This window comes from Gadus chalcogrammus, chromosome 9 (assembly GCF_026213295.1).
Source record: "Gadus chalcogrammus isolate NIFS_2021 chromosome 9, NIFS_Gcha_1.0, whole genome shotgun sequence".
NCBI lineage: Eukaryota > Metazoa > Chordata > Actinopteri > Gadiformes > Gadidae > Gadus > Gadus chalcogrammus.
The window spans coordinates 8,090,519-8,113,298 of record NC_079420.1 but is presented as its reverse complement, the minus strand read 5'-3'; the positions used below and the strand labels follow the sequence as shown (position 1 = coordinate 8,113,298).

The 22,780-nt window shown below is 44.4% G+C and overlaps 1 protein-coding gene across 1 annotated transcript in view; it reads right to left on the bottom strand.

The window, feature by feature from the left end:
• The window catches only part of LOC130388591 (pleckstrin homology domain-containing family A member 5-like), a 67,364-nt gene that overhangs the window by 35,066 nt on the left and 9,518 nt on the right, over positions 1-22,780 (bottom strand). The gene's annotated exons all lie outside the window — the stretch shown is intronic.

Below are 22,780 nucleotides of genomic sequence, written 5' to 3'. Positions count from 1 at the left end.
GAGTAGGAGGGGCATGGGAAGGCTGGGACGTCTGCAACAACCGAAGCATTCCACTGACGTGGGGTCAGTGACCTGTGTGATCTTCAAGGCCGGAGGGGGTCGCTATCTAGTGGGGTTGCAAAACAACAACTGCTCCTCCTACATATCAGGCGATTACAATGAAACGCCATCGATAAGGACTATATTGTTAGGAGTTGGAAAATAATTGTAATGTATTAAAACAGAAAATTGAATGTCTGATACTAAAATGGTTCATCATAATACACAATGCAAGAGGAATGTAGTGCTGCTCTTTCGCCCAATGAGCAAAGAGTGCCTGGTAACCCTGCTGGTGGGGGGTTTATCTAATGCTGAAATCCATTTGGATGGTACGCCGGTACGTGCAAGTCGCAAGTTGCTAATCTCCCAGCTTTCTTGAGGCATTTCAATTAGGCAGGCCGCCTTTTGGTCATAGTATCTCATCGCTTTGAAAGTAAAGCGAGTTCAGTGAGGCCGACCGTACTACTCGTCAACAAAAATGTCTGCGCCTGTAAAGAGATTTATTTTCTTTGTATTTGTATCACGGTGGTCGTTTATATGCCGGTCACCAATTTATTCATTGCATGGTCTTGCTGTGCGTGCAATACAATAAAAGTTGTGTTGTTTGTTTTCGAGCTGGTTTGCTAAAGAGGCTAATGTAACTAACAATAACAATGACTAGCCAATGAGAAACGGGAAAGCTACTACGACCAAAAGGGGACGTGCCTCCTCAAATGTCGCAAGAAAGCTGGGAGATTTGCAACTTACGAATTGCACATACCGGCGTACCATCCAAAAGGATTAAAGCAAGTATCATCCAGCCATTCACAGGTTACTACTGTGACTCCCTGTACAGACAATGGAAAGACCAAACACTGGACATGCACACTCATTTTAAGACAAAGGAAAACATCCCAGTACCGAATACTATTCCATTCAGACGTCAAATCTTTTCATAATTTAACTCACTTGGCTTTCAACGGAGTCAAACTAAAACCCAAAAATACCGCTTTAAACACGGGCTTCTCGTGCACTGGAACGAGCAAATAATACATATAAAGTATAGGGTTGGGTTCCATTTTAGCCCAGAGTGCAGCCCTCTGCTTCGCGCTAGCCTATAATTACTGGAGGCATTGTTGGCAGGAGGCTGCATGGTGTGGAATGAAGACGCAGACAGTGCACCGTGCATGGGTTTGCTAATAACTCACTCTTCAGAGGTCCCATCAGACACAAGGTGAAGAGAAAGGCAAGTCAGGGAGATGCAGTCTCACGGTGTGGGACGAGATGCAGGAGAACCACGATGAGCACAACATGGTGCATAACAGCAGTTGTTACTGTTACTTTTACATCCGTTTTAGGTTCACAAAAGGGCCCTTTATAGCTGTTATAGAATGTAGGAAGTCTAAATCAATCTCTCCACTCATTGACGGCAGGTGCTGCTCATACTAGTAATAATAGTGAGATGCACAACTCTACCCACTGCCTCTTATTTTACTGTAATAAGTCATCAATCAGCCTTTCTTTGAAGCAAGAACACCAATGTTCTGGCCAGTAATAGCACTGCTCCCGGCACAGTATATGATCTGCCATATCTCAAAACACCAAAAAATTTGGTGACAGATTACAGGCGTGCAGGAGTAGCACTTTCAGCAGTGTTATGGTAGCTGGTAACGACCCAGTGAAAAGCAGAAAACTCATCTTTGTGAAGTCTGCAGATATGGAGCTCTGCAGCAAGATAAAATGGAAAACTGTCCAAACTCTTAGTAGTGAAACTGCCTTGAAGATAAAACTAGTGCTCAGGTCAGATAGTATTGAAATGGTTGGGACATGAAGAGCAAAAGCCCCTCCTGGCGTTAAATAAGGATCTACAGATGTATTCAATGTGCCAGGTCAGTGTTTATAAGAGTGCTAAGAAGAGGGCTACATCAAAGAGCTGAATCGTCCTCTGAAATGAAATGGCTGAAGGTTTCATGAACATTCTCCCTTGGATCTGTGTAAAAATACATGAAAAACTGGGAGATCAAAATACGGGAGATGATTTGATAACTAGTAATAAAACCCAAATATAAGTATGCACCTTTCGTATCACTGATATATTCCTACGGCATTCCTTCTACCTCTCTTGCAAAGTCCTGGCAAAAGAATTATGTACACAAACTGATTCCAAAATCCAAAATGAAGGGAGATATTATCTCCAGCAATTTTATGGCACATTATTGGCTTGAAAAAGCTATAATCAAAAAGAACATCGGATATTAATTTGTCACAGAACAGAAAAGTGATTGTCAAGCAACCCAGGCAATGCAAAAGTGGCAGCATACCAATGATACCTAATCACTACAACACGGTCCAAAAGGTTACCATTACACTTTTCTATTTAATATAACAGTTTAAACATTCTTGCCAAAAGCCTCAGCCAACCAACCTTAGCTGCTGCTGCAGCATTCAAAGACCATCACAAGGATGTGGTCTGAGGTCACTGAACTAAAATATATGCAAGCCCAAAGCCACAGGAGCCGTATGGTGAAGGGGGGCATCTGGTAACATTTCCCCTTGAAATTAAGGCAGTAGCCTTTCTTTTTTTTCTGCCCGTCCTTCTAGCTTGGGTCTTTCGTGTCCTTTAGAGCCGAGATGAAAAATGGTCATGCCGGGAGGAAAGTACAGCAGGAGGTCCCAACCCCTTCAGAGACGGATGGTGCAGAGAGGCAGGAGGCTTGAGCCGTTAGCTTGGTTGACCCTGTGGTGAGGCAGGGCTTGTTCTTGGATGGATTCTGTTCTGTTCTCCGTCATTAGCTGTGAGTCCTAATATTAAGGGGTTCATGCTCCAGGGGTCAACATGGAAAATGGTCTTACCCTGGCTCGTTTTGGATGTTCTTTTCCCAGCAGGTTTTAAAAATAAAAATACAACCACTTAAGACAACAACACCACTAACAAACATGTTTACTAGCTAGAAGGCGGACTGGACTCCAAGGCTGTAAACATGCTCTTCCAATTACTTTATACACAACAATTTTAAAAAGAAAATGTTTTAAAGAAACGAGAATGGTTTGAATTGACATCATCCCAGATTTAATAGCATTGTCACATCTGTTTGCCCCAGACAATAGTAAAGCTACACTGCGATGATGATTGGCTCTGTTCTGTTCCAGTTCAGGCAACCACTCAGGCGTATCGAAACAATGATCTCCCTCTGCTCTTGTGTCTTCTATAAATAGATACTGCCTCCAACTACACTGAAGATAACTCCCATTACATTAAACTGAATGACGACAGTATACTGTGAAGGCAACCATGGCGCGTTTTGCTGTAGAACTAATGCAGTAAGGATATTATGGGTTTGGGATCAGCTGGTTGCAAGATCCGGAAGGCATTTGAATATCTGATTGTGACAGTGTTGATGCCATGCTCTACAAACATATCTTTGTCTGTGACATAATGCTACATTGCAGGTGAATGAGGCAATTAATGTGCACAGGTGTACAGAAGAACTGAAACAGCTTACATATGCAAAATAAGGCCTTTCCATCAATAAACCCTGCGTTCAAATGTTTAAAGTTGGCAGCAGCTCTACCTGCCCTACTTTGTTCAACTAGTGAGAATAGGGTATGGGTTTACTTTCTACTCTGGTAAAAAGCGAGAACAAACATTTAAAAAGCATGACACACACACACACACACACACACACATTAAAGTTTAACTAAAACTTAAAGTAATTTGTGGTTTCAGTAGAAGTCAGTGAAACTTAAATACAATTACCTGTACAACTGCAGGCCAAATTGCAATGTTATGTGTTTTAATTCAGAATTGCTTATTGCCTTCATGGCAAATGCATCACCATTGTTTTTAAAGTCTGTGTACTATTTATTATTTTTGCCTCGTCACTGAAATATTGCGTGGTTACAGTGGTGTGTTTTGAATTTGGTGATCCATGGGAGGGTAGCTTTTTGACAGAAATTGTTCAGGACTGCGTGTTCAGAGGAGTGAGAATACTACGAGGCAATTTCTTGAATATGAAATGTTATTTTCACTCCAGTCGGCAAGTCACGAAGGATGTGCTTTCAAAGCAAAAACACAGCGTTGGAGGTTGGGGGCACTGAATCACTTTCAAATGTGGCAGATATTAAAAACTTTCTCAAATCAACTTGTGCAAGACGGCTCCTGGCTGCCTGCTCTCAGCATGCATTTAATAATCATAATAATTGAAATGGGACGGTATGAAAAACAGGAGCTGAAGCTGGAATGGGAGGACATAGCCGGGGGGTGGGGCATGTTTCCCTGGTTTCTGCAGTTTTACTGGTTGAATCTTCCCTCTGGCCGGCATAACACCCACACCCTCCTTGACGTTTTCTCAGGCAGCGAGAGTTGGTTTTTCCAGGGGCTAGCCCCCATGAGACCAACTGTTTTTACTGCAGTCCTCATCGCTGTATTGTTCCAGGCTCGGGGCAGAACAAAGTGTGGTGGGTGAGGAGACGTCAACGCCACTGGCCCACCGAGCTCGGGAAACGATATCAATCAACCAAAAACGCCACACATGCATTCAGAGTGACCTGACGTGTTGTGGGGTCCCTCCCTCCCTCTCTCTCTCTCCCCCCCTCTCACTCTCTCTCTCCCCCTCTCTCTCTCTCTCTCTCTCCTGAAATCACAGATTAAACAGACTATACACTAGAGTTGAATAGAACACACACACGCAAACACGCACGCACCATGGCTTGGAAGAGTGGTCTGTAAAAACCACAACACGCATAAGGTGTCAAGGAGCCAATCCCGATGAAAGAAATGCATATTCTTTACAGTATATAATAAAGCCCAGAAAATAAATATTGGGCAAGAAATTATACAATTATGCAAAAAATATTGGTGTTGATGGCTCAAAACTAATAATCCCATTTTCAATCCTCTACTTCTATTGTAGTGTTACCTTGTTGATTGTGGAAGGAGGGTGAACACAAAAACATGTCATATAAGGAAAGAAACCTGATGTATATTCTGCTGTATAAAGGACGAGGAGATTCGGAGGAGATTCGGCTATATTCTGGGACACTGAACTGAAGTTGGGCTTGACAGACGATCGATAGCCGTATGGCTCTCTAGCTTCAGGTGAAGTGCTTCATTTTAGGGAAGTCAGGCTTTGGAAAACACTGCTGTATGTGTCCCATTTACTTAATTAGTGTATTTGTGTATCGTCTCCCAGGAGAAACCCGATGACTACAATGACAGACTGATTTTCTTTCTGCCAGCAAGTGATTTGCTAAAAGGCATACCACACCCACATCCATTCTGATTGAGTAGCAGGTTCTACATCGAACTCAGACAGGGTTAACATTGAAAAATAAAGGCCTACTATTACTTATTACAAACCGGCCAACATTGCCGTGTGTGTGTGTGTGTGTGTGTGTGTGTGTGTGTGTGTGTGTGTGTGTGTGTGTGTGTGTGTGTGTGTGTGTGTGTGTGTGTGTGTGTGTGTGTGTGTGTGTGTGTGTGTATATAGGGGTTGGGGTTACAGTTTAACCTCAAACGACTGCCTACCTTGAACCACTGCCTAGGGCCCATACGGTAGCTGACTACAGTATGGTGTTACACTCACACGCTCATTTTGTTTTGAAAATACTATGCCAGCAAAGCAAAACACTCTCTCCACAGACTGATAAAACGTGAAAATTAAAAGGAACGTCCACATATCCGGCTCACTGTTCTGTTCCCATTGATATCGCTTGGTATTATCTGAAACTTCTCTCAAGTGACCACAATACGATCAGTCCTCCACCCTGTCCGCATTGACGTCGCAGGTCGTTAACATTGCGCACATTGATTAAAAACAGCGCGTCTAGTCAACTATTGCACTCTGGTGTTGCAGCTGCTGTTTGTATCCGTGCAGCCTACCACACGTGCCAAACAAATGATCCCCAACCCATTATTGGATATCGACGCAAAAACATGCATTGGATAGAAAAAAACACTCGACATAAGGCAGAGAGAACACCTGAGCAGATGGGAAACACATACATTAAGACGCACAGCGTCGCAAATAGCCTCAAATCACCAACAGAGAACCGCAAATGCAGCCGAAATCAATATCGGAAAAACGAATTTACTCACACTGAGCGGCTTCACAAATGTTTCAGAGACAGCCGATCCGATCATGTAACCGTGTATCCAGGCGAGGGACAGTGATAAGACGCAGCGAAAGAGCCGACTAAAAGGAGAGTCCGGTGAGAGCCCGTTAGCTCGGAGCGTCTCCGGTGAAGTGCGCCTCCTCCACAGTGTTGGAAGCAGAGCAGAGCGTCCCAGCTGACAGAGCGGCGCGGCGGAACGCGTGTGTAGCCAGTAGTAAAAATTGCTGAAACCCGAGAGGCGAGTGATGTCACGCTCCGGATCCAAAGCTAAATGGCGAGAGCAGCCTCGCTGCTCACTCCCAACTCAAAATGAGGAAAGCGCCGTCCAGGAAGAATAACGAGGAAGTTATCGATTCAGGGGAGCGTAGTCTCTGCTAGGGGAGTGATTTAGAAATGAATTAGATAATACCTTTTGAATTCCCCAAAATGGTGACACCAAAAACAGTAAACAGCTGAAATCGCAAACGTACAAATGAGATTAGATGGAAGCACTGCTGATGAACTTGCTTACATTCTTGATAGCTCAGCATAGATTTGCTTGTGTTTATGTTGTGACTTTTACACTGGAAACGCTGCTGTCATGTGGCTGTGGGGTGACAACTCCTCAAGCAGTGTCACACTCACATACCCAAACAATCTACAAAGTATTGTTAAATATTCCATCAAAAACCCACAATAAGGTTTTCGAATGCAACGCTTGATACAGACAAGAGATTGTAATGTTTGCTTTGTTATCCACTTCCGGCTTTCGGAATAGCCCACTTTAACCATAGCTTGTTTGCTTCAATGGGAAGCGGTAGGTGAAAAGAACTGCATATTAAGTAGGTTCAGTAGGGAGCCGGTGACTATTGAGGACATTAAAGCCTGGACTATGACCCCAGCCCCCCCTGCCCCAGATCTAGTCACCAAACAGCTTCTCCAGCTATAGACCTGCTGGGCCCAGTCAAAGGCCCAGGAAGACCGTCAATGGCCTCTCACTGTCTGCCTTTCTCCTCTTGTTCTGTGTGGGCAGAGCTGGTTTGAGCACACTCCAGTTCATCCTTGCAGAGGATTCACAAACTCAGACACACACACCCACACAGAGATACATACAGTGTATATGTATCACACAGCCTAGAATAATTCTCTAGTAGTAAGCCACAATGTTTTTTTCTGAATCCTATCCAACAATCACACATTAACACCATGAGAGGAGAACTTCCTTCACTAGCTCTACAACTAACTAAATAATTCATCATGTATCCATTCTTGGGGCAAGTGTGTGTGTGTGTGTGTGTGTGGGGGGGGGGGGTCTGAGGGAGGGAGAGGGAGGGGTCGGCTAACACTGAGAGCCCCTCGCTTCCCTTGGTCCTCCAGGGAGAGGGAGGCCCTCTCATGTTTGAGAGCCCAGGGGTGCAGAACAGCCAACACACCCCGGGAGGGGAGAAGAAGTGGAGGCTTAATAGGACGACAGGGGAAATGGACTATATATCTAGTGACCAGATCCATGCTGGTGGGATGGGAACAAGAAGACCCCCAACCCAACCCCCAAAAGGATCGGGGGGGGGATATTCAACTCAAGCTGTTCAGCCATCTGCACGCATCCTATTTTTTGACACCGACAAAAACCAACCTTAAAGTCAAGCTTGTTCATTTGATTTGCATCATCTTGGTATTGACACCCCCTTGTTCTAAACGACATTTACTCTTAGGGCCAAGCCCTTCAAATTCTTGACTCGTGAAATAAAGTTCAGTGAACTTCAGGCTTCCTCCACCTCCTCCTCCTCACATCCCGATCTTGGCTCCAGCAGCCTCGGTTAACACTCCTTAACTGATTACTCGCATTTAAGAAGTGACGCCGGAAAATATCTACATAGCTCAAACTGTCATGTTCTTTACAAAATAAGATATGAGACGGAATAGATAAAATGGATTAGTGCATATCAACGCAAGACTGGGCCTGGTTGGGAGGAGGGCATCAAGAGGGGAAGGGGGGAGAGGAGAGGAACGTGTGTGATACATCAGAAGGTTCGTGGGAGTCAAACAGCTTGTTTCCCAGAATGTTTGGCCTGGGTGTGGAGACGGCCACCGCCCGGCCACACCAAACACACACATGGAACTCCCCATGTTTTCCGTCTGGGCCCAGGAACGTTGCTTAAGTCCAGCTCAAAGCTAAACACCACTTTATGACACTGGGAGGATGGCAAGGGTAGGTAAGCAAAGGGGGTCTTGTTTATTTTATCAAAGCCAAAGCCACTGAACCGTCGAGAGCAGGCTGCTCCTGCCAGGACCGTAGTGGAAATACATGGTTGAGTGGGTGGGCGGGGATGTGATGAGTGGTTGACTGAGCCGTTAAAAAGCCATTTCGGGGAAATGCTTCACGTGGAGAGGCTTGCTGTTAAGCAGGTTAAATATTAAAACGTCTCTGCTATATTTGGAGAGGAAAAGGGACTGGTGTTGCAGCACTGTGCCGACATCAAAGACCTAGGTCAATGTGTAAAATAACATCTAAAATTATACATATTACAATATACTTTGTGAGCAATTCCAGCGAAACGTGACAAATTATCCTGTGTTTCCAATCAGACTATGAATCATTATGGTTGCATAGTGGCTACTCAGAGCGGTCAAGCCAAGAGAACCACTGGCTTGATTAGGACTGGGTTAAGGAGCGTTGCACTCCAACTATGGCCTACGCATCACAAGCTGCCTCCCGTCCAAGCAGAGGGAGAGCAATCAGACATAATAGCTACCCACGCACTGCTGGAGAGAGACGGACAGGCAGCGGAAGCTGTGCAGCTTTCACATGCTTCTTCACAGCTCTCAGAAGAAAGGGCCAAAAATCCTCGGCTTCATGCCTACCATCTCTTCTCTGGCCCTTTAACTATGCTCCACCCCCCCCCCCCCCCGCCGCTCTGTGTATGAGGACTAGAGATTGGTCTAGCGGTACATTAACGTTTGTTGCTACACTGCTGCAGGTGTAACATGAGCTCAGGGCCAAACAGCAGCAGTCCATTGGAGAAGTTAGTGCTAATTGGGGGGTTTGTTTGCCATCACTCAAACACAATGCACTCGTTCCGACCCAGTGATGGGGAAAGAGCATGCCTGCATAGAAGGCCCCTTTATCAGCAAGTTCTAAGAGATCTAAGGGAAGGTTAGGATATGACCTGACTGTTGAAGGAGAGGAGGCAAGGGGAGGGGAGTTATAGCCTATGGCTGAATTTAGTATTTCGGCCTGTAAACCCCAAGTCCCAAGGCTCACTCTAAATCCAGCCTTTCATATAGTCCTGAGAATGATATTATAAAAGATAGCTGTTCTTTCTTGCTATTGAGATTGCTAGCCTCACCCGCGCACCCACAGGCACAAACACACACATACAAAGACACACACAGACTTAGGTTTACTTAATCGAGTGGAGGGCTAGGTCCGTCCTGGCCTGGAAAGTGATGGAGAGTTAAAGTTGCGATGGCTCTCAATAGACGCAAGCGGCCTCTCAGCGATGGAGGCTGAGACAGGGCAGGCCCAGCTGTCTCTGATGAGATAAACACAGTGATTGATGATGTACCAAGTGATTCTTGGAGAACAGATGAGCTGGGAGATCCATCTCCAAGAGCTATTTCTAGCTTGGCAGCGCGGATGGATGCATGGTTTGACAGGATTTGAGTAAGTCAATGAGACGAAATTAAGTGTACATCTGCTTGCATCGACTAGCGAGATTAAAACAGCCGGTCGCTGAAGGGTAAACGTGACCAGGAAAATCGTATTCTTAAACAGACAAGGAGGGCTTCAAAAACGACGGAAATTATTATGGATAGAAAGATAGAAAAGGATTTGAAGAATGTGTCCGCCAATAATAAGGCTGTTGATAATAAAAGTTAGACATTTCTTTGCCGCTATAAAATAAAACAAAGGGGCCAATTTTGGCTTACAAAACAGGCCAATCAATGAGGGGAGGTCAAACCTTCGGGCAGACCAGTGAGTTAAGGGTAGTGAACCGTGTCATGCCACATAACGCTCCAGTGATCATAATTACAACTTCCACAAAGCAATGACTGCCGGTATTGGACCTCTCAGAACAGCCTAGATGATTAATACGAAGCCACCATGCTTCGGTGACACAAGTTTTACCACATAGGGCCTATTATCTCAGATCTAAACACCCACAAATTCACCCAAGGTTAAGACAATGTTGAATGCACTGCTAGTGATAACATGACAGGGAATCTGCAGGTTTCAATAAATTACACTATACAACGTTTTTAATACCCCTTGAAATACATTATAATATTAATGTCGCAGACACACAAATAATCAACCAGCTACAAAGTTCCAACCATAGGTCCAACAGAAAACTAAGAACTAACTAAAAACTAAGACCTACACTAATTAGACGCAGGACTTTTTAATACCCTTTTAGCCCTTTTATTTGACATTTAAATATTCCAGACTTTTTGAGAATGTAACACCTCCTCACAGAGACCCTGCGTGAAGAAAGATGGGAGGCGAGGAGGACCGAAAGAGAGAGAGGTCAGCACTTTGGTGAACACTGACTGACAGCTGAGCTGACATCACAGGAAGTCAGTGTAGGAGCATGGTTGAAAAAGAAGGCTTTGTTTTGACAGACACACTTGCTCCATGGTTGACTGACTCACTCACACTACCAAGTAAGACTCTGCCCTACCTTGGAGTCCTTTGCTGCTTGGACAGCCAAGAACTTCAACGCTCGCAAGTCAAAGCAGCCAATAATGTTGGAAAATCTTAAAACTCCCCAAAACGGAGGACGAGACTAGACTTTTTCTCCCACCACAATTTACCCTGATCTAACTCTCAGAAGCATTGGCTTCAATCCCTGCTTCTGACAAGTTGGGTAAATCATCATATCAAAGCTTCCTTCAGATGAGGCATAGTATCTGCTAATTAAAATTGTGTGTCAACAAGCCAAACTAAGAATTATGCCGCATTGGCATTTTCTGAAGAAAAGGCTTGTGGTTGCCTTTGTTGGCATGAGCCAACTCGTCGTTTGCGCAATATTCCATGAGAATGCAAAAATGCTAATGCTTTCCACATTACCTAAGGGGCGTGTCCTTGATGGGCCCTCCAAGTCGTAGGTCCCTGGGATTATCTGAAGTGGACTGGTGTGTGATGAATAATGGCGTCTCATTTGCATAATCATATTCATATATTTGCATAACTCGTCCATAGCTACGTCATTTTTAACAGAATCAAAAAATGTGTACACCATTTTGGGTCATTTAGTTTTACGGGTCAGTTTTCACAATATTTTCAAGGTTTTTCGAAGACCTTCAAGGTCCAGCAAAATCATGTCATATCCATCGAGGCCCATCTATCATGGGTCCTTGAGGCGAAAAGAGGACCGCATACCAAGTGTCAAAGTGTTGACACTTGAACCACCCCTGTACTCACAACGGTACCAAACCTTTTGGAAACCTCCTTTCTTCCAGTTGACATTTGTGTATTGTGGCAACCCGAGCCCGGGCCAATTAAGGACATGCAGAGCCCCTGAGGAACAGGTGGAGAAGCAGGGCTTAAATAGCTTGCTTCTCTACTCATTCTGGGCTCTCCCAGCCATGGGGCTCCTGTACGGAGACCGGTCCTCGTGGGTGACGGGATTCCACCCACGGGGGATAGGACCGTCGATTCCCCCCAGGTTTTTTTTTTGTTGTTGTATTGTTTTCCGTATGAGACTTTGTTTCATTTAGGATTAAACATTGCTTTTTTGTTTTTTTGCCAGCTATGTTGTGTCCTGTTTGGGAGGGGGTTGTTCGCTCACCGTGCCATGTTACCACAGTATTTAATATGATAACTCCCGTGTATTCACGTTTGTAGTTTTGTGTTTTTGCACCATTCACTTTATCAAATAATAATACTATAAAACACATCTCTTTAAAGTATGCAATGTTTGGTCCCTAAAGGTAGAGGCACACTGCAATGATATATTCCCAGCGTTTTGGTCGTGGTTTGGTGTTGATCCCTCAAAAACGGTAGGATAATCACAGAAGATGAGGAGGAAGAATAATAATAGGAAACATGATAACAATAGTGTGGCTTGCATGGCTACCACACTAATGATACCGGATGAGGATTTGCCTATGCATCATTTGTAACCTAATGGTTTCCTCGTCAACATTAGCTCCTTTGGGAAGGCGCACTGCACATGTTCTGCGGCGCGTGTGAAACCATGGGTGTACAAACAAAACATCAGAGGGATGGGATGGAAGACAGACATGGAAGAGGCAGGATGTAGGAGCCCTGATATATCGGGCGTGTACACTAGGCAAGGGGCGGAAAGCCTTTGCTTACAAATCTGAAATAGCGGGGGCTGTTTCATTATTTCTAAAATCAGACTGAAATTGAGGTCTGGGTATTTTTTTAAAGCAGTAATGTTAACAGAAAAATGCTGTTTGATAGTTTTATACGGCACGCTCCGGAGGGAAACCCCGCCTCTGGCAGACACACTTACGCTAGCCATGTGGAACCTACAAAACCACCCTCCAAAAGCATGTCTGGTTCGGCTGTGCTGGGAGACTGGGCTGGCAAAGAGACACAGATAATTTGTTTCAGCCTAGACCATAAATATGAAAGGGGGCCTGTTGTGCCGGCATTACAGCAATTAGACAGCAATTAGAGGGGGGATTAGCTGGGGTAAGATACACTATTACCTCTAAATAGGCCCTTGGAAGCGTCCCTTTAAATTTCAATAGAAATTTCCCTGAACCTATTATCTTTCCATGGAGCAGGAAGTGAGGATTTGTCTCCAGCCCCCCTCGCCCATGACGCTCAAATTACTAATAGTTGTGCAGTCAGAGAGCCTGAAAGATGAAGGCTTGGACATTATCATCACTCCCTGAGGACAAAGAGAGAGTGACCGTCTGGCTGACACACACACACACACACACACACACACACACACACACACACACACACACACACACACACACACACACACACACACACACACACACACACACACACACACACACACACACACACACACACACACACACACAAAGGCAATGGGTATGAGTAAACAAACCAACAAACAGAGTTACAAGTAGAGTAAACAGCAGCCGTGAAATACAGAAGAAACACACCAGCGGAGAGACAATGGATAACATCAAGTGAGACCGAGCGTGAAATTCTAATCCAGCCATGGGAAAAGGCATTTCCCTAAACCCCTGTCCTAAATGATTCACGAATAAAGTCGTCACGGCACCTACACAACCACTGGCCAAGGACAATCATCGTTGTCCACACCTCCAGCACCCAGCACCCTCACACTGCACCCAGTCACGAGCAGAGGTGCTGACAGTCCATTGTGAGTCTAATGAATCCGGTGCGATGGGTCTGGAGGTGTAATCACGCTTGGTGGGGTGTAGATATTAGCGGGCTTGAGTGTGGATTTAATGAGGGCAATGAGACGAAAGCTGAGCTCTGGAGACTGACAACCACAAGAACCAGCCACCTGAATGTTTCTTATAAACATCCCCAGAGGAATAGACGGTAACAGCCCCTCTTTTCAACACGTAATGAACATCGACTACTAGTACGTTTAACGTTGAAATGTCTCATTGGATGCTTCCCCTGCTTTGCATGAGCACAGAGGATGGGACTGACAATGCGAATGCTCTTGTCTCTATTTTAATAATAGCCAGACCTAGTTCTGCTGTTTCGCAGGAAGGGGCGCATAGAGCTGTTATTAAACCCCGTAAAACAGATAATAACCATAATCATTTCATAATTACATACAAAAACATTAATTACTCTGCTTAAACAGTCAGTATTATGAGATTAAAGGTTTACTATCTTTACAATTTTGGGCAATTTGATTAACATCAAATGGATATATTTACATGCTTGCAATCCCATTTAGGATTTGCAGCTGTGGCTAAGACTGCCTTCTGTCAAACTACAGGAATATGCTTGGTGCTAATCTTTCAGGAGAGGGGAAGTAATGCAACAAACCCAACATGTTTTTGCATATAGGTTAAACTTAACTGTCTCCTTGTCTTCCCTAGCAAATAAGGTTAACGACTCTCAAACAAACATGCATGTCATCAAAAATTCTTAATTGCTTACCAAGAACTTTGCATCGTCAATGCTATGGAGGTGTTCAATAGGTGATGGTTAGGTTAGTCGGAAAAAATGTAAATGGTTGACACACTACCGCTCAGAAGAAACCGCAGTGGCTGAGATGATAGTAATCACAAGTGATTGAGTGAGTAAAAGAGAGTGAGAGTGCTGTGGTACTGTGGCGTTATTTTGCCGCTCAACTTTAAGCCATAGAGAGCATGCTGGGCACGGTTGAGCTGTAGGTCCAGACACCCTGCCGTGACCTAGTTCCATCCAAGCCAATGAGGTGGTGTAAAAGCTATCATTGAGACGTCATAAATGAACATGTCCACCAATCACACACACAAAAAGCCCAATTCTAAATCATTGATCCCACAATACCCAAGTGAACCATTGCGGAGATATTAACCTTGACTACATTGAAGTATTTTTGATATTCACCTCCACAAGCAAGACACAGAGACTGCAGTCAGAGAGAAAAAGAGAGAGAGGGAGCGACACAGCGTGATAGAGAGAAGATAATAGAGAATAGTGTGTGCTGTGTGACAGACCTTCCAGTGACACTGCTATTGACGAGCAGATTATGGGATAGAGTGCTGCTCTAGTTTCGGTGGTTCCAACGCTAGCCCCTGGCATGAAAGGACAGCAGTGGGCCAGTCACATACAGGGCCTGGCCAGGCTGGAGGTATACATTGAGAATGTGAGGCGATGCACATTTTTTTCTTCTCATATAAATAGTAGGCCTATTTCGAGGACTTGGGAACGGAGAGCTTTTAAGATCCGCGTGTGAGAATGTGCATGCATATTTCACTGTGTAAAATGTCACAGAGCGCATGCCTGTGTGGTTGTGGGTATAGTAGGGTGCAGATGCACGCGTTGGAAATAGCTTGATTAGGTTACAGGTGCACGTGTGGGAAATGCCTGATGAGGTCGATTATTTGATTTGCGCCCACGCGTCAGCCTCTGGCAGGTACAGAGCAAACATCTGTCAGGAACAAACAGGGCCGGAAGACCCTGCAGCAATGCAGTGAGTCTGCAGCACGATAACAAACGCGGACTCCTGACACTTGCTGTTTGGCGAGGCCATGATGATTCAGTCATGGGTTTGAGTCATGTGGGTTATTTGCATGTGTTTTGGTTGAAAAAGAGGAAAGACAAAAACAAAGCACGTTAAAAAAACACATGGCTTTGGGACATGTTGATTTGCAAATGTATACGTCGGGGATGGTTTATCAGACAAGGAATAACTAAAGAGCTAAACTTCACTTCAACAGCAGTGCATATTATTTAGTTCCTAAGGCGAAATCAAAACCAACCTTTGGATCCATTGTAAATTCCTGGTTCACAACCAAGCATGACATTGCAACATCCTCGGCAAGTGTTAGCTGACATGCCCGTTCATGCACAGTCAAACTTCAAAACAGTGGAAGAACAGCAGCAACACTAGAGCCCCGCAGTGCTGAACAGCTGCTTGACCTTTTCCTTTCCCTTCTTCCTGAAGCTATCATTGCATGTATGGACTAGGAGGGTCTGAATAGGCAGCACGGTATGCCCTCACAGCAAAAGACAATCAAACCATTGCCAGCCGACCATGCAGATGTGACATCCTGTAAATCAATGCTGCAAACAAGGCCAATCAATCCTGCTCCAAAACAATGGAGTCAGAGAAGGGGGAGACACCGGTCAAATGAGGAGATAGTGCAGACAAACAATACAGGCCTGTTTTTTTTCATTCACGTGGCCTATCTCTGGCGACGTCATGTCCCGCCACAACAGCCTATCAGGGGCCGTAAATCAAACGTTGTAAACCCTAAAGGCGTGAACGTGTTGCACCAGACACAGGGCTAGTGGAGGGAAGCGGTTTCAAAACTGGTTGGCTGTGCAGTTCTATGCGGTGGATATCATCATCATGTGTGTATGCAGGTCACCCTGCAGTGGTGGTGGTGGTGGTGGTGGTGGTGGGCTGGTGGCTCCACTACCTGCCCCAGTGCACCTGCTGGGGCTGCTGTTGCTGCAGCTGCACCACTCCCCCAACCAACGCCTCAGAGTGGAGGAGTAATAATAGAGCACCACAAGCCGAGCCTCCTCGTTTCTCCATCTCCCAGCCAAAAACACACCGCCCTTTAAAGCAGCCGTGACCACTGCCCAGGGATAGAGGCTCCACGTTAATGTAACAACTGCTCCCTTCCGGGCCCCCCGGATACTCTGACCGACAGCTGTGTGTGTGTGTGTGTGTGTGTGTGTGTGTGTGTGTGTGTGTGTGTGTGTGTGTGTGTGTGTGTGTGTGTTGTGTGTGTGTGTGTGTGTGTGTGTGTGTGTTTGTGTGTGTGTGTGTGTGTGTGTGTGTGTGTGTGTGTGTGTTGGGTGCGAGTGTTTGTGTGTATGTGTTTAAACTATGTTATGGCATGAGCGTACTCTGTTGACCGTGACTCAACATTGAGACACTAATAGTAAGACTTAAGACATGCGGGGAGTAAACTGGGCAGAATTCCTCAACCAACTACTCCAAAGAATTGCCAAACACACTCACACACACACACACACACACACACACATGTTCAAACACACACTGTTGTTTACGTCTGGTCTCGTCAAAGCAGATTTAGTGACAGCATAAGGGAAGGATTACGCGCTCGGTTTCTGAATTAGTCTTACTAATTTAGGGCGTCCCGGTGATAAAACAGCAGTGTGGCAAGAACACCAGCAGCACAGCTCTGGGTGCTGTGCAGCATTACTAAATGAACAGGTCACAGAAAAAAGGCAGTTTATCATTTGAATAATCAATATGTCACACGATTTTAAACCGTTAGATAGCATGGTAGTATATTAGCATATAAATAGATAGACATTTATACTTCTAAAAGTCCACCAATGAAACCATGGCACACTTCATGTTGTTTTCCTAAAATGTTCTGCTAATTTAGTGTTAATGATGATTTCACATAAATTTCATTACGGCCCAACAGGCGCACACATACACACACACGCACACACACACACACACAAACACACACACCGCCCCCCCGTAGTGTCAACACCCCGCACTCCGTCGGCCTGCATTCTAAATCCTGCGAGAGGGTGGGGCCTCCCCCGGCTGCCGGTTTCATCCTCATCCAATCCAGGGAACATCTGTGACCAAAATGTGGGAATAAGAGAACGGCGTTCACAGACATTAACAAAAAGCCTTCGGGGGGGGGGACAGAATCAGACGGCGTGAAACACGTCACGCCACGCTAGACGTACGGCATCACCTCAAGGCCGCGAACGCCCACGCTTTTGACTCGCCGCTCCGGGCGCGACGAGAAGAACTAGGGCCCTCTCTAAACCACACACTTAAGTGCCACTTACCTGAGAGGATGATTCAACATTAGGAGGCGCACGGTGAGGAAATGCGTAGGAAGGAGAAGAAAACAGAAGAGACAAAGACAGAGCACTGTAAGTGGGCTGAGCTCCAAGTCGAGGATGACAGACGCGGACTAGGAGGAGATCATGGCGACTAGGAAACAAACACAGATGATGGGATTCTCACTTGCGTGTCACGTTGAAGTGAGTTATGCTACAGTGTGTTGTAACACTAGGTTCGATCATACTATAAATTCTCAATTCTTGACTGAATAAAAAGGAAGAAGATATGCAACAATGTGCATCACACCATGATGTAATATAAGGCGTGTAACAAAAACACATAGAGGAAAACATTTTGGAGGGACATTTGATGACGATATGGTTCATTGTGGTGAACCCTAGTGGGAGTCACAAGGAGGGCCAGAATATCTGTGGTCACCAATCTTATTGTTGTGTAAAATCCCCTTGGATATCTGTGTAACATGCTGTATGCAAACAATACAATACAATACTGCCCTCTCATGGCACAAGTGTCTGAATTGTAGGCCTTTCTAATTGTAATAAAAACAAGGCCAAAAACAGAAGACAAAGGGAAAGAATATCACCGATCTATTTATAATAAGAAATACTAATTGTAGGTGTACTTCAGATGCCAAAAAGTAAAAAATGTACTGCCAAAGATGGGCAGGATCTTTAAGAGGGAATCTTTGCTGAATTTGCGATGCAATGAGACTGCCCTCTGCTGGTCAAAAGAAGTGCTCACAAATAGTGAACACTGAAACTGAGACTGACACTACACTCAACAGTCCTAAAAGCCCAAAGGGATCAGAGACAGGGAAAGAACAGGCTGTTCTAGGTCAGGAGTGCAAACAATTCATTGTATACAGTGAGATTAATCTCATGTGCGGAATCCCACACATACAAACAAATCACACATGCACACAATTTTTTTCGTGTTTTGCCATGCCAGTGTTCGTCTGACTTTCTACACATGCATAATTATCTAAAGGATGCTGCAAAACATGAACCGTAACCATATATTCTATACATAATATATAATACAAAATATAGGTGTATATATATCAGAAAAGTCTTGAGATCCAATACAGAACAATATATTGGCGTCTAATATATGGTATAAAATGAGACAATATTCTGCAGTAGCAACACACAAGACTTTGGTTGTATCTAAATCGCAGTCTGCCAGACGATAAACCAGTATTTTTTCCTTGCTGATGTATAATAATATTTTCACTTTTAGATAACTTCAAGACAAAAGAGGATAGAAGAGCACATCAAATAATGAATCTGTGCTCCACTGCATCACAGCACACATGACAGAGAGAGTGAGGTATTTCTCAATGCTGTGCTTCTGTGCCCAGCTGTAGTAACACCTAGCATCAACACGCAGGCGGATGCAACAGAGACACAGCTCCTACATAATAATACAAATGTGTGACGCTTCTATCTAAAGCATCTTACATGAACACTATCAGTCCATACACTCTTATCAAGGGTGCCCCTCAGTGGGAATCAAACCCCTAACTCTAGAGGTTAGCAGGTTTGAACCCCTTACCCTAACCCGACCTATGGGTTGGCTTGAATTAGGAGGTAGAGCAGGTTGACTTAAAACCAGAAGGTTGCCAGCTCAAGCCCCGGCTCCTCCTAGCTGAGCGTTGAGGTGTCCCTGAGCAAGACACCTAGCCATAACTGCTCCCAATGAGTTGGCTGTCGCCTTGCATGGTTGACTCTGCCGTCGGTGTGTGAATTTGTGTATCAACAGTTGTGCGTCATGTAAATGACAGTGAGTACAATGCTCTACCAGTTGAGCTATACAAAGACATCAATTTTTATTATTTTTTCATTTTGAATAATAGCTCGGTAGCTTAGGCATTCAGGGTAAGATATATTTTGGCAAAGTGCAGCTATGCACGCATAAACAGATAAACTGTTGCTTATTGAGCTGGTTTAAATAAAGACCAAAGCAATCTGTGACATAGTTTGAGACAGAGGAAGACGGAACACTGGAGTATTTTCAACTTCCGCGCTATTTTTAGAAGTAGCTTCATTATTTTTTAACTACCTCTACGACATTACTAGAAAATAATGTAACCGCATCGAGCGATCCGGAAATGATGCAGCAGATGTATTTGCTGAAACCCGAGTTTATGAAATCAAGGCCCTCTTATATAAGAGACAGAGGAAAGGGCAGTAAAATGAAGTGAAATGAATGAGATGTCATAAAATGATGACTTTTCTTAAGCGGTATCATGACTCTCATGGGAAAAAGGAAAATTTAGAATACATGCTGGAACAGACAGGATGTAACTCGAAAACAAGAATCAAATTAAATGCCATAAAATCTGCTCCTCATAAAGGCAGCTGGATCATATCTCCACCATTGCTTTAGTTCTGTGACCGCAGAAGTAGTCGCCAACATCTTAATCGTATTTTCCGTCAATTAGATATAAATCTTCCCGTTTCATGCGCTCATACTAGAAGTAAAAACACGCCAATCTGCTTTTCGAATGAAACTGAAACCAGAGGCAAACAGTGTCACAGAAAGTACCCTGACACAGAGTTTCTTACAAGTGAAGTCATGTTTTCACAATGTGACCTATACAGGTTCCCGTTATTATTGCAAATTTTATTAAGAAGCATATTTCATGCTGACGGTAACCGCTCAACACTGGATTCATTCCCACACTCACGAGAGCTCAGGAGCAGTGTGTGAATGGAGGCCCACTGAATAAGTCCTGCTCATCTTTCCCAGGAGAGAACCTCAGTGCAGTCAATTGGTAGCTCACAGTAATAGAGTAGGAGGGTTCTGAGAATGCTACACTAGTATTACCTTCCAAGAGGTTCATGATTAGACTACATCATTTCCTAAGTTAACTCTATTAGTAGTCAATTGTTTGTGTTTAGTAATATCCTTTCAGGCCATTTGTGGTTTGCTCTGCAGATTACCAACTTTAATGTGGTGCAAAATCCATGAGATATATACGTTATTAAACATCAAAAAAGATAATTGGGAATACTTATAGCACAAATCGCACTTGAATATGAACATTGAGAGACACATCTTTTAGTTCAAGTATTTTCTCCAATACCTTGCTACGTTGCCTCCACTCACTGATATCAAATGTCATCAGGGCTCCTGAGAACATGCCTGAATACTCAGCAGGTACTCTATTCGCTCGCACTTGGACAAATTACCAGAACAAAACCAATTCCAACCATGCTGTCCAATGCGATACACTGTGTATATAACATTTCCATCTACAGCAAAGAGCCAATTTCAAGTTTGGCAGCACGCCAACGGTAGGAGTCGTTACAATCACGTTGCGTTTGAGTTGACTTCCTTCACACACATTTTTAACAAACACGTTAAAAACACTCAATAAGTGACTGACAATAGGAATAGGGAAGTACACAGTTTACACATTAGTCATAATCAACCGCATATTAAACAAAACCGTGTTATTAAGTCTGAATGGTTGCAAACAGATACAATCAATATCCGTTCAATAACAAGCAGGAATAGGGTTGGGCAAGTAGGGGCTTTTTTATGTATCTGTATCCTTCCAGAAACAGCAAACCATAAGCAGGCAGAGGGAGGTAGTAACGACATACTACAGAAATGAAGGTTGTATTTGTGAAAGCAACCAGTAAAAAACAACTGCAGTTTGCCCACATCCAGAGTGATAGTTAGATAGATAGATAATGAGAGACAGAGAGAGAATAGTAGAGTGATAAAGAGAGAAAGAGACAGTGCTCCTAATGCCTAATACATGTGCATCATCCACACTAGTTTCCAAGCCAACAATAAAACAGAACAGATAAGATTTAAGAATGAGTGCCACCATCATCATGCAAGCAACCAAATCATACACGAACTAGCCCACAGTTGGCTGCACCAGTCAAATTACACATAAATACAACTTTCTGAGAATCGTAAACTGAACTCAGCCTTCAAAACAGCACTTGTTTTTCTTTAGTTTGGTTAGGCTGAATTAGAGTCTTAACAGACACAGTGCAGGCGACGAGATTTGAGTTGGGAGGCAAGAGTTTGTGAGGCAAGAGTTCACTTGGCAGCCCACAAAGAAAAGTAAACATCTGATAAGAGTCAAGAGACTGCGGATGACATCATGGATTTGTGGGCAAAGCCGGCAGTCCCTCCTGTCTGTCTGTGAGTCAGCTGACCCCGAACAGACGGCGAGCGCAGGGGAGCAGGAAGCACTGGGGGAGGACAAAAGTAGATCTGGGGATGAGCTTTGCACCAGGCAGCCAAGGGTTCAGGTTTGAAAATAGAACTCTACGTTCCCGTTGGATGCAGCGTTTGAGATCCCCATCGCTCCCCTGCATATTGCTTTGCTGCTGTTGAAGGCATTGCGATAGGTAATGGCCGGTCTGAGGGAAATAGGCTGTAAGTATAGGCAATAGATCTCAGCAAGTCAGAATGTACGGTTTACTTAGCACTTGGACGTCAAATATTTGTTCAAACCGGAATGGAATGAGCTATGGTTGTGTGTGTGTGTGTGTGTGTGTGTGTGTGTGTGTGTGTGTGTGTGTGTGTGTGTGTGTGTGTGTGTGGTGTGTGTGTGTGTGTGTGTGTGTGTGTGTGTGTGTGTGTGTGTGTGTGTGTGTGTGTGTGTGTGTGTGTGTGTTTGTATGTGTATGAGTGTGTATATGTGTGTGTTTGTTAGTGCGGGGGGGGGAAAGAGAAAGACTGCTGACTTAAGCAGTGCAGTCACTGCAAGATTAAGCAATAAATGCATTGGATTGGACACTGTCAGTGCTCTCTGCCTCAAACAGACATGCATGTAAATGAAAACACACGCAAACCCTCACACTCTCAGATAAACAGATGAATACTCCCAACATAATTGGAATGAGGTAAGCAGGATATTCAGGCAACAGTCAATGTCCATACAGAAGGAGTCGGGCAGGACTAAACAACCAATATTTAACTGAACAAGGATGGCTGAAATGAAAATGCCTGCCTGGCAGACTGATTGAACGTTGAATGGCGCTACAGGTTATCAACTCGCTGGGGTTGTTCGTTGGGGAGATAATAATAAACCCTCTCCTGGGATTTGGCACCACCTCCCCATTAAACCCTGTTTGTATCTCTATCTGGCTCCTTCAAGTCCACGCGAAGATGAACAACCTTGTCAGAAAGTAAACATATCATGACAAAGCCTGGGGTTTCTCAGAAAGATTAGTCTACGA